Source organism: Bos indicus, chromosome 2 (assembly GCF_029378745.1).
Source record: "Bos indicus isolate NIAB-ARS_2022 breed Sahiwal x Tharparkar chromosome 2, NIAB-ARS_B.indTharparkar_mat_pri_1.0, whole genome shotgun sequence".
NCBI classification, from domain to species: Eukaryota; Metazoa; Chordata; class Mammalia; order Artiodactyla; family Bovidae; genus Bos; species Bos indicus.
The window spans coordinates 109,463,980-109,480,409 of record NC_091761.1 but is presented as its reverse complement, the minus strand read 5'-3'; the positions used below and the strand labels follow the sequence as shown (position 1 = coordinate 109,480,409).

Sequence of the window (16,430 nt, the reverse complement as noted above, 5' to 3'; positions counted from 1 at the left end):
ATTTCATGGTTGGCATTTTTTTTTTCAATCATATTGTTGAATATTGATGGATTGGGATATTTCCAGATGTGTCCCAGAACACACCAGTTTCCTCTTTGGAAAGACTGGGACTTTTTAGAATAATACAATGTGCACTCTTTCACTAACTCTAAGTCCTTCTTGCACAAATGAACCATAACAGGTCAGAATTTTTATTGCAAAGAAAAACTGTTCCCATAGTAGGTAAAGCCTGGCTGTAGGCTTAGACTGGGTAGGTTCTAATTCCAGCTCCGCTATTTCTGAATGTATGAGCACAAGCAAGTTGTTTAGCTTCTCTGTGGTTCCATGTCCACATCCACATAGTAGGAAAATGAATAGTATCTTACTCAGAGTTGTAATGATTAAGATGTTAATAAACTTTTTTTGTTGTTATTTTAGTTATCATTTGTCAGAAGAGAAAAGTAAGAATTTATGATCTTTCTCCTGAACTCCTTACCTAGTCATCTCTGTACCTACATGGGTTGACAACTGGCTGGCAAGATCAGTTGCTGTTTTGTCTGAAGTCTTGTTCTTTTCTCTACAGGGAGTAGATTCTGCTATCTTGGCCTCACAGCCCTTCCTGTTGAAGCCCACAGGAGCAAACAAAACACACCCTCCTCAATTCCTCCCTAACGTGTTTCTTCTGCTTCTACTATGACAGTTCTGGAGCAAAGACACTGATGAAACGATACTCATTGATGAAAAGAATATGTTTCTGACTTTCAAATCCTCTTTCCCGGTGAAAGAAACAGCAAACATTCAAGCTTCAGCATCTGTTCTCCCATTGCACTGAGGAATGTCCTGTCTGGCAGCACCAACTCTGCAGAGCCCGTGTTCCTGAACTCCTTTGGTTTTATTTATATGTATTTCCATATCTCATTCCTGTACGTCCCTGCTGCATTGGTGTGGCAGCAAATGACTGAAGGCTACAGGTTTTACCATGGACACCAGATCAGGTGCCACCACGCAGAACAAAGCCAGTTCCCGTGAGCTGCCTATGATATGCATTGCTGAAGTAACGTTATACCCAGGGTGTGCCATCACAGTGATATAAATATATTTTTTTCCTAGACTAACTATGAGCTGACTATCTCTTTTGATGTGTGTACATAGGTGTGCCTGTGTGTACGCGTGTGTATGTGTGTATGAGTATATAACCTCATGCTTAGAACTGCCTGTGAATGTTGTGGAATGCTACCCATGGAGGGGTCTGGTTTGCCACCTGTTCTGAGGTGAAGAGCCGCATGAGACAACGGGCCTGCAGACCATGCCCGTCCCCTTAGAACGACAGCCAGGAAGAAGTAAATGTCCTGTATCTATACGTGTATTTTGTAGCAGCCACCCTAACCTTAATACGTCATCCTACAGCTTTGGACAGAGGCATTTTCACCTTAGCGGTGGAGTGATTTTAAAATTTAAATCCATGCAGGTGACAACCCAGCATCGAAATCACAAATTCTGATTGAACTCCTCATCTGAATCACCAGTTGCTTGGTGGAGGGAGAGAAGGGGATGGAATTTGTCTGGTACCCCCAAGTGGAATACAAGTAGCCTTTGTTTTCCTGCATAAATGGACTTGTTGAATGCGAACAAATATATGCAATTCATATACTTTCGGAGATGAACGTAGATGTGTGTGTCGGCTTCGAGATGATGTGTCCTGGATTAATATTTTGTCTCCCAGTGTCACAGAAAAATACATGCCAGTGACTCTTGAGGTTAGCATAGTTGGGGTGAAATGGCCTCAAGCAACTTCAGGTTCCCAGTGTACACGGAAAGTTCTGCCGTTGTGAATATGCAGCTAACTTCTCTGGCCCTCAAAGGTGCATCAGCCTCCTGGAATCTGAGGTCCAGTGTGTGAAGATTCAGTTTTGGTCTGATACGTATACCAAACTCCAGCCAACATACTGCCATTTTTCATAATCGGAGTGGCTGCCTTGCTTATTCTAAGCTATGGTTGCAGAAACTGTGGCCATTTGTATAAGCTATAACATCAAATCAGGGAAAAATGGGGAAAAAATTCTAAACCCTATGTTGTTGAATAAGTAGAGAAAATCATCAATAAATATTTATTGCATTCTGACAGGGTGTATGGCATTGTATTCTCATAACTATGCCAGAGTGACAAAGTTAATTCACCCCTTTTGGGGGACTTTAATATATTTTTAAAGGGATGTGCCTATGCATTGATGCCTGAAAAAAATATGTATAAAGAAATGAGGTTGAATCTCTGAGCGGGTTTTCTTTCCCCAGAGGTCAGGGCAGGAGACCAACTTCAGGGGCTATATCTGGTCCCAAGAATGAATGCTGCCCTAGTGAACGCAGATGCTAAGTCATGCTCAGATGCTAAATCATTAGGCAGCATTAAGCTGTTCCCCTGCACCAAATTAAATAGCTTCACCATGTGTTTGCTGGCCCCAAATTATTTTTAACAATCTTAAGAATGAAATGCTTTGGTGTGTTTCACAAAGTTATTTTAAAGAAGGGTTATGCTCGCTACATTGCTGGTGTGTGTGTTTTTGAGACCTCTTGTATTCAATCTGTGAAGGATATGTGTATTAATCCATACACACTTATAGCCTCAATATTTGTCTGAAGACACTTAAATTCTGACAAGTAAAGGAAAGTTCTAGAAGCAATATTTTCACTTCTTAAACATTCTCCAAACAACATCAAGCATTGATACACACTGAAGAGTGCATTTATTTTTTTGTATCACTCCAAGTATGTTGGAATATGCAAGGACTGTGGTTAAAATTAGAATGTATAAGGCATATTATAATTTAGTTCATACTGAAGAAGAAATTAACAGAACAATGCTTGGTTCATACATGTTCCAAAAGTTGAACAATCTCTTGAGTTAGACATAGAGATTTTCTATTTTGTTTTAATTTGTCAAGGTATTTTTCTTCCCTTCATGAACTTTAGGTACACATAACTTATGTCATTTATTTATGGTCTTTTATACCTAGTTTGTAAATTGTAAAATAGCAAACTAAATGCAAAGAGTTTGCATTTGAAAATAATAAAGTAGTTGCTGTATACAAACCTGGAATCTAGTTGTCTCTTTTCAACAGTTTTTACTGCATGCATGATGTTTCTAAATTACTTACTTAGTGGTTGTCATTTGGTTAGAACACAAAATCTTCAATTCTAAGCATACTTATTTAGAAAATAAAAAGCATTTTGACATCTAAATGGCCCTTGCCCTTGAGAACAACTTATTAGAAATCTAACTTAGGTTCCGTAAGATCCTGTATCCCATTTAATTAAGACCAAACTTTGGTTGGACTTCAGGCTGCACCTTGTACTCATCATATTAGGGCATGTGTCCTAATTTCCCTGTGGCCTTTTTTTTTTTTTTTTTTTTTTTGTGGAATGGCAATTACAATGCCAAGAGCTTTTATAAAGACTAAATATATTAAAATGTTAGCACAGTGTCTAGCATCTAGCTAGAACTCAACAAACAGTAGCTTTGATGAGGTGGTGCTAGTGATATAAATTGTCTTTAAAATTCCCAGTTCTACACCCTCTCTAATACCATTGCTACTGATCCAAGTGACCAGCTATGCATCCTTCCCACAAGGCTTTAATCCAGAATCCATAGACCCTTGGTGCTTCTCTGATAGCTCTGTTGGTAAAGAATCCACCTGCAGTGCAGTAGACCCCAGTTCAATTCCTGGGTTGGGAAGATCTCCTGGAGAAGGCATAGGCTACCCACTCCAGTATTCTTGGACTTCCCTTGTGGCTCAGCTGGTAAAGAATCCGTCTGCAATGCAGGACACCTGGGTTTGATCCCTGGGTTGCGAAGATCCTCTGGAGAAGGCAAAGTCTAGGTCTACCCACTCTAGTATTCTGGCCTAGAGAATTCCGTGGACTGTACAGTCCATTAGGTCGCAGAGTCAGACACAACTGAGCAACATTCGCATAGACCCTTGAGGTTACACCACTGGAGCTCCAAGTTTCCAAAAGTTTTCCTAAAACGTGGCGCAGATTTAATGATTATATGTGTGTTATGATGAGGAGAAAGTTCATAAGTTTCATCAAATTGGTGTGGAACATAAGAATATGAAAGGCCACAGTTTTAAGAGTGAATGTTCTCCTCATGATATTATTTCATTCAACAAGCTACCATTGACTAAGCCTCTGTTATCTGAAAATCAGACTCAAAGGCTTATTATAATAAATGAAAATCCTAAGTGAATCTGGCTTCAGAGAGCAGGGGTGTATGTGCCTTTTAGTGTTAACAGTGACATTTTAAAACATGGACTTTGAAATGAAAAGAATCTGGGCTATGTCTGGCTACTTTGTGTTTATTTCTTACTGAAACACCTCTCTAGAATCAGCTGTATTGAAATGTAGAGCAATTGGGAATGTATTTGTGATTGTAACGAGACTAGGCTTGACATTTCCTCCACAACTTGTTTAACAAGATAGAAAAGCAACTGGTAATAGAAGATATGTCTCCTCTATATGGAGACAAGGGCTTCCCTGAGGCTCAGCGGGTAAAGAATCTGCCAGCAATACAGGAGACACAGGAAATGAGAGTTTAGTCTCTAGGTTGAGAAGATTTCCTAGAGGAGGAAAATGGCAACCCACTCTGGTATTCTTGCCTGGAAAATCCCATGGACCAAGGGTCGCAAAGAGTTGGACATGACAGAGCGACTACATATGCATATGGAGATATAGCAATGTAGGTAAATAGACATTTTATGAGAAAAATGGTTCATGAAGTTATGGAGACTGAAAAGTTCCACAATCTGCAAACTGGATATACAGAAAGGCCAGGGGTATAATTCAGCCCAAACTCAAAGGCCTGAGAACCAGTTGAGCCAATGGTGTAAATTTATGTCCAAGGGCGCGAGAAAATGAGATGAACTGTCTCGGCTGAAAGAGGGAGGCTGGGAAAAGAGGAAGGTGGGGATTCCTCCATCTATATCCTGACATATTAGATGATACCCACCCATACTGGGGAGGACATACTGAGTCCACTGATTTAAAGGCTAATCTCAACTGAAAACACCCTCACAGACACACCCAGAAATGATGTTTAATCTGGGCACCCTGTGGCAGGTCAGTCTGACACATAAACTTAATCATCACATCATCAGTGTTTTCCCTTACGTTTTCTAGAATGAGCTAGTAGAGTGCCACATGTAATCTTAATAATTTCAAGATTAATTTCAGTGTAAGTGTGATGTGGGATTTTACATTATTTGAGGGTAATGCATGCTAACTTCTGACCCCTGTTTTTCGTGCTGGACGCACTTAAGTTTGATTTCCAGCTCACATCACAGCCTGGAGAAGATTCAGAAGACCTTCCTGGCAACTTTCCAAGCAGTGACTCAGGAATCCAAACTGTTCCTCTCCTGTGAGGCTGCCACACATGATGTCCAAGGCCACCACATAAGGGGAAGAGAATGTGGAAGCTGGCGCTGCAGACTATACGGTCAGATTTGGAAAGGGCCTGTATCCCTGCTTCCCTGCTTCACTGACCAGAACCCTATCACATGGACCTAATCTCTTTGGAGGCTGGGCAGTGTGATAGGAAGAGGAACTAAAACACTTGAGCAGGTAGCCAGGTTCTATCACGAGTACAGGAGCCCCATGCACCTAGTGGGGGTCAGGGAAAACTTCCTGTAAGTCACATGCATCTAAAGGCATTATTTGATCTCCCATAAATGTGCCTGTAGCCATTTCCCAGAGATGCAGACAAGCACAAGCAATGTTCAGACTTGTTACAACATTTGCATCTCATCCTTGTCAACCTACATGCTTTAAGAATTGTATTTTCTTTTCTGCATCACAGATCTCCACTTAGACAACTTTGGCTACCTACAACCTCCTGTTTGTACACAAAAGTGCCTGCCTTTTAGGGTTTAAATTGCCTTAGCCACTCAGTTTCCCTAGGAAGAAAGGGGGGACATAGAATAAACTCTAATCCAAGCAACAATTTTGAGGTGTTATTTTTTCCTCCAAGTAAAGATACAACTATTGCACAAAACCACCTTATCCCCTTGATGTCTCCCAGATGGACAAGACCTGAAGGCTTATTCTGAGACTTCTGAAGAATTAGAGCTAAAGTGCAGTCTTAGAGGATTTCAGTCCTTTAAACATTTGTGAACACTTAAACCATGTGCTAGCCATGTACTTAACTCTGTTTATTTATATATAATAGCTTATGACAGATAGAAGCACTCAGGCCCATTTTATGGATGAAAACACTTAAGGCATAAGTTGATTGGACCACTAGTCTGAGGCCACCCCACTAATAAAGGTTGGAATTTAGACAGGTAGTTGAACTCCAGAGATTGCTTGCCGCCTCTATTCCACCACCATACCTTTTGATAAACCCGGGTTGCCCCCTCCTATCTAATTAATCAATTTGTCCAGTGGGTATGTTCCATTTGATGATGCTACACACCATTGTGAGCAGGTATATTAGTCGGTACATTCTTCCCTAAACACCACTTGCCTATTCTGGTGCCAGATGGCTTACTTTTGTCTGATTTGTCATGTTAATTATTTTTGATAAACTCCAGTGAATCAAACTATACCTTAAGAACAGTGTTCATCTTCCTTACTGTGTTTTGTGAGAATTAATTTCCAAAGTCAGAAGTGAAAGTGTTAGTCATTAGGTCATGTCCGACTCTGAGACCCCATGGACTATAATACACCAGGGTTCTCTGTCCATGGAATTCTCCAGGCAAGAGTACTAAAATGGGTTGTCATTTCCTACTTCAGGGGATCTTCCCAACCCAGGGATTGAACCCACATCGTCCACATCGCAGGCAGATTCTTTATCATTTGAGCCACCAGGGAAGCCCTTAAGTACAGTGTTCACCATACACATTGTATTTCATGATAATTAATTTCCATTGTTTCCTTTTCACTAAAACCAGAGTGTCATCTACTATTGCTAAGATAGCACCTGTGATATATAGTGGGGGAGGAAGTGGTGATTTTATTTAATTATCATTTTCATGTTCTAAGCATAAAAGCTATGGACAACATTTCTCAAATGCCATTCTTCATTTTGATGATGGCTCTGAAAAAGAGGCTAGTTACTAACTAAATAGGAAAAAAAGAGATGAGTCCAAAGATGAGAGAAAAATTAACCAAAGGAGAGACTGAGCATGATGGAATAAAAAAGTGCACAGATTTTATGTGGACCCTATCTGTGTGACCTTGGACAAATCCCTTAACCCCCTTGAAACTCAGTTTACTCATCTTTAAAATGAGAGCCTTTTTTGTCAGGGTGATCCCTTCTTTGTCAGGGTCTTGTGAGAATTCAGTGTGATCAGTTCTAAACAAAATTCTAGTGGATGTTTACATGAGCCAATTAGACCATGTGAATGAGCCATGTTGTCCAAATGTGACACCATAGAGAGTACATAAGTATTTAGATAAATCATTAGGTTGATAAAATGTTGATGAGTATTATTAAATAGACAGTAGGTTGGGGCCAGAAGGGTTCTGTGATCAAATAAGAATGGAAAACAGTAATCCCTTTTGGAGATTCATAAAGCATTTTAACTTAATACATTAAAGACTCTAAGAAGTCCCATGGGAAATAAACCAATTTTGCCTGTTTAACTAAGTTTTTTCCAAACACATTTGAAAATAAAACTCTCTTGATATCTTCTTGTTGATAAGATGGTTGGATGGCATCACTGATTCAATGGCCATGAACTTGGACATGAATTTGGATGAACTCTGGGAGATGGTGAGGGACAGGGAGGGCTGGCGTGCTGCAGTCCATGGGGTTGCAAGGAGTCTGACATGACTTAGCAATTAAACAACAACAACAGCATCTCCATAGAATGAAAATTATTGGAAACACAATTTAGACATCTATTTACCAGGGATTCGGATGAGAAAACTGGAGAGGACCACAGATGCATCCCACATTGCACGACTCTGAGTTCTTGTAGCTTGACTCCCAGCTCATGGTGCATCTACCTCCACACCCCCTAACACAGAGTCCAGGGACTTACCTGGATTTTCAGCTGTACAGAGATTTGCCTTTTGCTCATTGGTGGTCTAGGGGCTATAGTTCTGGCTGGGGTAGAGCCGGTTCTGGTGTGAGGTAGGAGCATAAGTTGGAGAGACTGTGTTATTGGAAAGTGTGAATGTCGAGCCTTGATTTGGGAACCCATGGAGGAGGTTTTAAGTCATGAAATGGCCATTGTGAGCCAGTCATGATCTGGGCTAAATCTCTGAATTCTTCTAGACGTAATAAAGAACCAAATGAATTTTGACAATGAAAAAATACCCCACACACTTAAATCGACAACCTAATTAAGACTTGTAGCTATGTTGTGGGCTTTAGCCTCAGTGATTTTACCCTTCCCCTTTGGAGGAAGTGCCTTGGGCCATTGACTGCTCCCAGTTGAATGGGTAATAGACCCCTGACATATCTTGTTTCTGGCAAACTCCCTGGATATAATTCTTTGTTTACAACACTGCTGTAGAAAACTTCATGAATGCTAAGAAGAAAATAGAATTAGGACCTAAGGACCCAGTTAAAATCAACTTAGTAGAACATAGACATTGCTTTGTGTGGAGCTGGAAAAGATAGCCATGCTAGAAAGCAACTTTAACATGCACCCAGAGAAACTATATATTATACCCATAATGTGTAAGAGGCAATTATGGCTTAGTAATCTGCAGTGTATCACTACCTAGCAATCAGATTGACATATTCTAATGAGACCCATGTTGTTTGTAATCAGACTGGCATTGCTTATTCAGATCCCTATTCCATAAGATGCACTTTTAAATGGCTCAGATTGCACCAGATGCTATAAGAAATAGCATTCTGTTTTATTCCATTACTAGCATTTTTCCCTCTTCCAATTAGCATAATTTAAAATCAGCCAGAGGCAAATGTGAGGGGCGGGAAAGTTGCAAAGAAGTTCAAGAACAACTGGATAGAAAAAAGGCAAGAACACATACATGCACATGTTTTTCTGTGGATAAGAGAACATTGCAATCAATAGAGTTCTTATTCTCTAAATTGTCCAGAATTTATTTCTGTGACTTATTGAAATATTAGAGTCTCTCAGGAAGCTAATTGCCCTATAGGTTCTTCTTGCTTATGCATTTTCTTGTGGATGACATAATAGAATCACCCCCTCATTTACTATTCAGTTAAAGTTTAATTGAGTTCATCTTTCTCCACCTCAAAATGGCCAGAAACCTGGAGAATCAAAACAAATTCTCATTTGTAAAATGAGAAGATCCTTGTAAATTGCCTCGTTTATAACTTAGGTCTTGGCTATTTATAAAATATCTGAAGTTAAAACCTGAGCTAACATAATAAATACTTTTCCCTGGTGTAATCAGCCATGATGCTAGAAACAATAGTTTTTAAATAAGTTTTTAAAATAAAGATCTGATGTTGGAAGACTACATTTCCAATGATATGTCTTCCCAGGATCTTTGCATCACCCTTGCTATACAGTGTAAACTCCCTCGGCTGTTCCTTGGGCTTTTGTTGGTAGTTCAACCAAAATTCTTTCTCCCTTGGTTCTCTTCCTAATAGCACCTAACACGAGGTCTGTGACCTCTCTTTATGTTATCTGAGTGGGACTGACTCATCCTTGGGCTTCCCAGGTGGTTCAATGGTAAAGAACCTGCCTGCCAATGCAGGAGACATTTGAGACACTAGTTCAATCCCTAAGTTGGGAAGATCCCCTGGAGGAGGAAATGGCAACCCGCTCCAGCATTCTTGCCTGGGAAATCCCACTGACAGAGGAGTTTTGCTGTCTACAGTCCATGTGGTCACAAAGAATAGGACACGACTGAGAAGCTAAGCATGGACCCATGACCTATCCCCAGCTATAGTTACCCTAGAGGATCTGAATCAGCATAAACCCTTCAAACAATGACTGTGTCAGGGGAGGTCCAATCAAAGTGAAACTTGAGACTCCTTTTCCGTAGCAAGAGAAGCCATCTTTCTGGAACCCTACCCACCCCCACCCCTGCATGAAGAAAAAGTACCATGTTCTCTGGCACTCTGAGATCATGAGAAAAGTCATCCTCAGTATAGTGATACACATAGGTGAAAAGAATCTCAAAGAAACCAAGCTGCATCCAGCTCTCCTGGAGCTGGTTCATACCAGCTAGCTCATGAGAGCCAATTGCTAAATTTTCAGAGATCTTGTGAGTTGGTTAACATTATGTTTGTAGCTTAAAACATAAACTGACCACAGTGGAAGTATTCACACCATGGAACTCTGCTAAGTCCCTTCAGTCATGTCCGACTCTGTGCGACCCCATAGACGGCAGCCCACGAGGCTTCCCCGTCCCTGGGATTCTCCAGGCAAGAACACTGGAGTGGGTTGCCATTTCCTCCTCCAATTGCAAACACTAAAAATCAGGGCTACTGATTCTTTTTTTCCTTCCCCCCTTTCTCCTCTTTCCTCTTCTTCCTCCCCCTCTTTACTTCCAGATCCAGTGGTTAAGCATTTACTAGCTTTCCATATGGAGAAGGAAATGGCAACCCACTCCAGTGTTCTTGCCTTGAGAATCCCAGGGACAGGGGAGCCTGGTGGGCTGCCGTCTATGGCGTCACACAGAGTCGGACACGACTGAAGTGACTTAGCAGCAGCGGCAGCAGCTGTCCATAGCCTGTATCTCCAACTGAATCATGCCTGAAAGCTTGGCTTACTCTGGTGCTTTTCAGATCAGAAGTCTAGAGTCTCTCTTTATTGGTAAATCAGTTTGACCCAGATGGTTTTTGGTTACTGCTCACCAAAGGCATATCCACCTGACTTGCAAAGTTCTCCATGACCACAAGAGCTAACATTTATGAAGACTATGCTAAGGACCAAGAAGTGTGCTAAGCACAAATTTACTTTAGCTCAAATTAAACATCCATTCCTACAAAATAAAATGGTACTTTTATTACTTCTGATTCAAATGTGAAGAAACTAAGCCTTAAGGTATAAGCACCACTTGTCAAAGTTTCAAAGAGACCTACTTAGAGTTTTCCAAATGCACCAAGCATTTTCACACCTTAGTGCCTCCCCTATGCTGTTTATTCTCTTAATAGACCATGTCCACCAGGTTAATGCCCATCATCGTTCAAGTTCTTGAGTCAGTGCCTCACAGGGGTCTTCTTTATCCTCTTAGTCTGAGCTACATGACACCCCACATCACCTTGAGCCTATCTTGCTGGCAATGTTTTTAACAATGCCAAGTACTTAATTGATTTCCCTCTTGGTTCCCCTACTAGACTCAACGATAAACAGAATCTTAGAAATCTTTTATTTTTACTGTCTATATCTTCGTGCCTGCTAACATGGCTCTCCACGAGGTAGCTGGTTAACTAATGCTGGGTGAATGACTTGAGGGAATGAAACAATGAATCCATGTCTTGTGTTTTGCTGCACTGAAATTCAAGGAAAGAAGAAATCTTCTGTCATTACCCTGAATACATACTCTTATGCTAAATATGAGAATCGTCAGAAAGCTATCAAAACTCTTTGTCTTTTTTCATTTTTCTCATGTTCAGTATCACCATGTTTCATCATCAGGCATTGTCTGTCTAGGTATTGGGCAGATAGAAGAATGTGTTGAGAAGATTAGAAAGATAATGCGCTTTTGTATCAAATAGACTTGACATCAATTCTAGCCCCATCATTTACTACCTGGGTCATCTTAGGCAACTTGTATGCTTTCCTCATATGTAAAATGGGACTGATGTCCAACATTTAAGGTTCCTATATGACAGTAAATAGTTGTAATGGCCAGATGCATGGTAATAGGCACTTAAGAAATAGCAACTCTATCTTATTGTCCCATGACTTAAGTAATGTAATGCATTTATTTCCTCCCTGCCCCCAAGACTATCACCTAAGATTAGGTGTCTGAGCTCTGTTTACTTAGTCTGGATATTGCAAACTAACTACTGCATCCTATTTTTTTGTTGTTCGCTCATTAAGTAGTGTCTGACTATTTGCAACCCCATGGACTTCAGCACACCAGGATTCCCTGTCCTTCACTATCTCCCAAGAGTAGTTTATTCAAACTCATGTCCTTTGAGTGGTGATGCTATCAACCATCTCATCCTCTGCTGCCACCTTCTCCTCCTGCCCTTGATCTTTCCCAGCATCAGAGTCTTTTCCAATGAGTTGGCTCTTCTCATCAGATGGTCAAAATATTGGAGCTTCAGCATTAATCCTTTTGACAAATATTCAGGGTTGATTTCCTTTAGGCTTGACTGGTTTGATCTCATTGCTGTACAAGGGACTCTCAAGAGTCTTCTCCAGCATCACATTTCAAAAGCATCAATTCTTCAGCATTCAACCTTCTTTATGGTCCAACTCTCACATCCATACATGACCTGGAAAAACCATAGCTTTGACTACAAGGATCTTTGTTGGCAAAATGTCTCTTTTTTAATATGCCGGGTCTTGGTTTGCTATTACTTTCCTTCCAAGGAGCAAGCATCTTTGAATTTCATGGCTGCAGTCACCACCCACAATAATTTTGGAGCCCAAGAAAATAAAATCTGTCACTGTTTCCACTTTTCCTATGAATACTAATTATAATCATAAATAACAATAGCCACAAATATTACTATATCCCAGGGCACTAGAGTCTTTTAAAGCTGAAAGTCTATTACTTACAGGTTTGTAAGAAGTTTCTTATTTTAGGGTAATGCTATTATTTATCTCTAAATCCATTTCTTCTTCTTCATTTTTTTCCTTTTCATTAGATCCTGTGTGTGGCTGCATTTCACTGTGCCTTGCTCACAAGAGATTAGAATGTGAGACCAGACCATGGCATGAGTGAGGTGTACTTTGTCATGTTTTTGTATTTCATTTTGGAAAAAACACTTTGACAATGTTTTTAAAAATGCTGGGCATGTCTTAGTAACTGTTGTCCTACATGTGTTGTTATTTAAGGCTAAATATACAAGGCTTTGGGAAATATCCCCTTGACTCCAGGGCGTGTCACAACTGAGACATCAGGCCAGACCTTACACGTTAGGTGGTCATTTTGCCCTGAACAAAGGGTTAATTGCTGTCAGTTATCTTGTAAGGAGGAAGTTCTAGGTCTGGATATGAACTGGCCTTGGACTGGTGAGGAAGACATTTTTCTTTTATGGGTCCCCAGGTGGGAAAGTGAAGGTGGTCCCGGACTCTAGGCATGGGAGTGTTTGGAGCATTTCCAGTGGGGAGAATTAGTGAGCCCTTGTTTAAGAAGGCAAATTGAGGGATAGAATGGGTGTTGACCTAAGAAGCAGAGCTAAGGAAGATTTGGGGCATGTGAGATGCTAGCAGTTGTGTTATTTCCTCTAAACCTAAACCTCAATTAAACTGGGAGTAAATCACATCGTCCCTAATCATTTCCCAATTGTAATGCGGGAAGTTGGGTTGAGCAGTAAGCTCATGATAAAACCAAGGGAATAGCAGTGGGGACCTATAGTCAAAAATAGTTGCCCAGGAAATTCCTCTGAAGTCCAGTGGTTAGGATTCCATGCTTCCACTGCAGGGGACACGGGTTCGATCCTGGTCAGAGAACTAAGATCCAGCATGCCAAGTGGTGTGACCAAAAAAAAAACAATAGCTGCCCAGAAGAGGAGTGCTATTGTGGGGACTGTCAGAGCATAGGAGCAGATGTAGGTGAGGAAGCTAACAGATTTACTCTGGAGCACGTGGGAGACAAGATGCTGAGAAACACCCAGAAAACTTTGAGGAGGTTATCTGCCAGGAGTTAGTTCAGATACTAACAGTCTGACATGAAAAGAAAATGCAACATCATTTTGTAGCCACAGGCAGGTGAGGCTGATGTCTTATGAGTCATACATAAATTTCTTATTTAATTGCTACAACAATCAGGTTACAAGTATTATTATTTCTATCAATATCTTACAGCTAGATAGCTATAATACTGATAATTAAATTCAAATTTTAGCTATTTATGAAGTGGCCACACTGAGATTTTCACTGTATCCATCTGCCACTGAAAATGGTGCTCTCCCTGTAAAATCATCATGCCTCTTGAAGGAGTGAAATAGAAGTGAAATGTGATTCACTGGTTAATTTCCTGTGGCATTTCTACAAAGAAAACCCATGAAAGTATTGTTTTCCATTTGTTTCAGCCATTCTTTTGGTATAAATTATCTCTCATTATTATCTATCTGAATGCCTTGATGGAGGAGTGGGATGTAGAGGAAGTTTGTATTTTCATAAGAACCAGTAATGTTTCACTTCTTCAGTAAGACTTTTAATTCTCTGGTTGATGGCCTGAAATTGATTTTCCACCAGCTGTTGACCAGTGTGATAGAAAATCTACTTAGTGTAATAGGTACTCTCTTCTTGAGCTGTTGAAAAAGAATATTGTACAGTTTCGGTACTTGATCTAGCCCCAGTTCTGCCACAAAGAGCTTTATGACTGCAAGTATGTCACTCATGACTCCTTATTCTAAAACCAGGATTTGTGCTTCTGAATCCCTTTCTGCTCTAAAATTCAATGTATAATTTAACTTTCTGGGTTCCTACGTATGCATTTCTGAATTCCAGAATGTTTATACATCGACAGAAAAGAAAGGCAGCGTTGATATTTAGCAGATACACACTGGTATTACTGTAGCAGTTGTATATTTAAGTACTTTCATGCTAGTTGGCACATAGCTTCTGTTCTGAGGCACCCTGAATGGCTCACATTACTCCAGCTGTACATGTTATCCCCTTATGCAGTCCTGCAATCACTGAGTCAAGGTATTTCATGGAAGTTTATTTTTTGAAAGGTTTAGAAATACTTTTGCATGTATAAAGTAACAATAACTCTGAATAGAGTACGTGAACATAAATTTTAAAAAGACACCTAAGATAGAGAAAAGCAATGGCTCTCACTAAACACCAATAAGAATGACATGAAAACTTAACACCATATTAGACATGCATAGTCTCCTGTGTAATTTTGTCTTTTCTTTCTTTTTGCCAAACTCCTTTTTCTTTCTTCTTTTTACATCATCCAAAAGTTAAAGAAATTAATATTTTCAGACTTTTTCTGAATCTTTTTGCTAGACTTGTCAACAGCACAGAGTTTTGAATAGGAAGATACCTTTCATTTAAAAAATTAGACTTTCAGTACTTTGAGACTGAAAACACATAGATGAAAACATTTCTTGTGCTATTAAATGACCTCAAAGTGCTTCTTTTATTCATTCCTTTATTCAAAAAATGAACAGAATGATCTGTGGTGTTTTGGATGGTAAAAAGAATGAGACACTCACAATGCAAGGTCTTTTACTGACCTGTAGTCACTGTTCCTTGCAAAAGGTAATCTAATAATCCTTTATTCTATTTAAGGACTATAGGAGCTTGTACATTTCTAGACATTTTAAATGATTTGCTCAATGACCCTTCATGCCCTTCTGATCCAAGCATTGTTATTACTCTTGCTTGATGGGAATTTAGGTGGACTGAAGTTGAGTGAGATCTTGGATGCTAATATATGCCCTGCTGATGTGTGGTTTTCTTTTAGTTATAAGTCGGCCAATACATTGTCCAAGAACGTCCCCCCAAAATACAAGTGTGTGGCTCTGAGTTTTTTTTATTTGATTGATGTGAGTAACTTTCAGAAAACTCTCTGAAATTCTCTGAGGATCTATTGCTGTTCTTGACAGAGTTTTGTAGTTGATTGCTTTGAAGCCTACTTATCTTCCTTAGCTGATTGAAGATGTTGCTGATGTGCTTTTTTAATTAGTTTGTGAAGTGGGTGGAGTTGGAGCAAAGTCAATTTCATCTTGCTAAAATCCAATCAATGCTAGTTGACTGAATGACTTTAGTTTATTTAGCTGATTGACCCTGGACTTCTTCAGAAGTTGTTTTCTCTTATTTTCAATTTTGATGATTAAAAAAATGATTTAATTACAGAAGTCACCTTTATGTTGCTAATATGTTGGCATGAAATTTACTCTACTTTTCCACCTTATGTATAACACATAAGGCACAGGAATATCCTTTGCTAAATTCAATATTTGCTGTTCAAAACTACAAATGAGACAACACATCTTTCTCATTTGGCTTTTAATTTCTCTTACTGTGCAGACAAGTATTTATAGAAAGAAAAGATTGCCCAAACCTTTGCAAAAATATTTACAGCGAACTAACTTTTGTTGCAATTTTCATTAAGGTTTTTACAATGCAGTGTTTTGCAAATCCTTTCACTGGTTAAACTTTTCTTATTGAAGTAATGAATAGAAAAATGGTGACTCCCATTTATTTGGAGAAGAATTATTGTGACTGCCTGCCTGGGCATCAAGCTGAAATGCTTACAAAACCATTTCACATCTCAAACAACAACCAACCAAATTTTATTTCTGTCAAAATAATAGAAACAAATGGTTCCAAAGCAGAAATGCTGCTAGTAAACATTTTCATCAGAATCAA

The 16,430-nt window shown here is 39.6% G+C and overlaps 1 protein-coding gene across 1 annotated transcript in view; it reads left to right on the top strand.

Annotated features, from left to right (window-relative positions):
• The window catches only part of EPHA4 (EPH receptor A4), a 161,965-nt gene extending 158,899 nt beyond the window's left edge, over positions 1–3,066 (top strand). The window contains exon 18 of the mRNA XM_019977562.2: positions 563–3,066. The gene's annotated coding sequence lies outside the window, so the exon portion shown is untranslated. The remainder of the gene's footprint in view (positions 1–562) is intronic.
• Positions 3,067–16,430: the final 13,364 nt, after the last annotated feature.